General features: G+C 51.8%; 1 protein-coding gene across 1 annotated transcript in view; it reads left to right on the top strand.

Moving 5' to 3' along the window:
• NBAS (neuroblastoma amplified sequence) overlaps window positions 1-1,279 on the top strand; it is a 189,893-nt gene that overhangs the window by 3,517 nt on the left and 185,097 nt on the right. The window lies entirely within an intron of this gene.

Raw genomic sequence — 1,279 nt, forward strand, 5'->3', positions numbered from 1 at the left:
GGAGGGGGCTGCAGCATCGGACGCCAGGACCCCTCTCACCCCTGACTGCGTGTCCCCTCCCCTCCCGGGCGGGTCCTCCTCTGCAGCGGGATCCGGAGTCCGTGGGCCTTCCGGCGGGCTGCCACGGAGCGGGCGTCAAGCCTTCACTCCCGCCGGGAGCTGAGTTGCGCCCGCTCTGGAGTATTTCACTCAACAAGCACTTACCACGTGCAGGTGTGTGTGGGCCCGTGTCCCAGGTACCGCGCCAGGTGCTGGGCGCCAGGTGAAGCGCTTGCGCGGGGCTTGCGGTGTGAAGGGGAGACAATCGGTCAACATTTCACCCTCCCCACCCCCCGCCCCAGCCATCAGCGCTGAAATAGCCTCAGGTGTGCAGAGTGAGGCGCCGCTGCCCCGGGCTGGGTTCTCTGTGGGGAGGGAAGTCTGGTGTTCGCAATTGAGGATTTGATAAAAAGACAGCTGTTGGGAGAAGTACTTGGGTCCCTGGGGCTTGGTAACCTGACGTGGACCTGGGGTTGTCAGTTCCCAGAGAGGACCTCCCCGGGTGCAGGGTGAAGAGAGGAAGCGGGCATCCACGTCTCTCTGGCAGATGTGCACTGAGAGCCTCACCTGTGCCCGCACGGGTTCAGACTCCGAGGGTGCAGCAAGATGGAAAAGGACTTTTACCAAAGATCACGGAGTCCAGGCCATATAGATTCTCTTCTACAAACTCTTTCAAAAGTGTTTCTGTACCGGAGAAACTACTCATTCTCCTGTGCAGTTTGTCTTTCTCTTTAACCTTCCCGTTGCAGTTTCTGCTCGTCGCGAATAACGTATTTTGTAGGCTGGCAGAGATCTGTATATCTTACTGTTTTTCAGGTATTTATTTAGTTTTCTTTGTTTTTTTTTTTACCGGTGTGAATATTTTATAGGTTACGCAGCCAGGAAGCAGCCGCTGCTGCTGTTGGTTGGATAAGGATAAGTTTCTGCCCCTTTAGCACTCGCTGGTTAATTACAACAATGATTCAGAATACTTAACGTTATACATTGATTTTTTTTTAAAAAAATAAGCACAGCATCAACATATTGAAACGTCATGGCACTCAGCATGTGTGGTGCCTAGAATTGTGTAGCCCACACAGACTGTTTGAAATATACTTAACTGTTTAATGTAGCAATTATATATCCGTGTGGGCCCCACTAGCATCTTCTCTGTGGATATAAAACATTCAGTGCATTTGTCTCCAGACACGAACTTATTTAATCTAAATGACCCCTTTTCCTGCAAGCAAAACGTGGTTGC

This window comes from Myotis davidii, unplaced genomic scaffold, assembly GCF_000327345.1.
Source record: "Myotis davidii unplaced genomic scaffold, ASM32734v1 scaffold238, whole genome shotgun sequence".
Lineage (NCBI taxonomy): Eukaryota > Metazoa > Chordata > Mammalia > Chiroptera > Vespertilionidae > Myotis > Myotis davidii.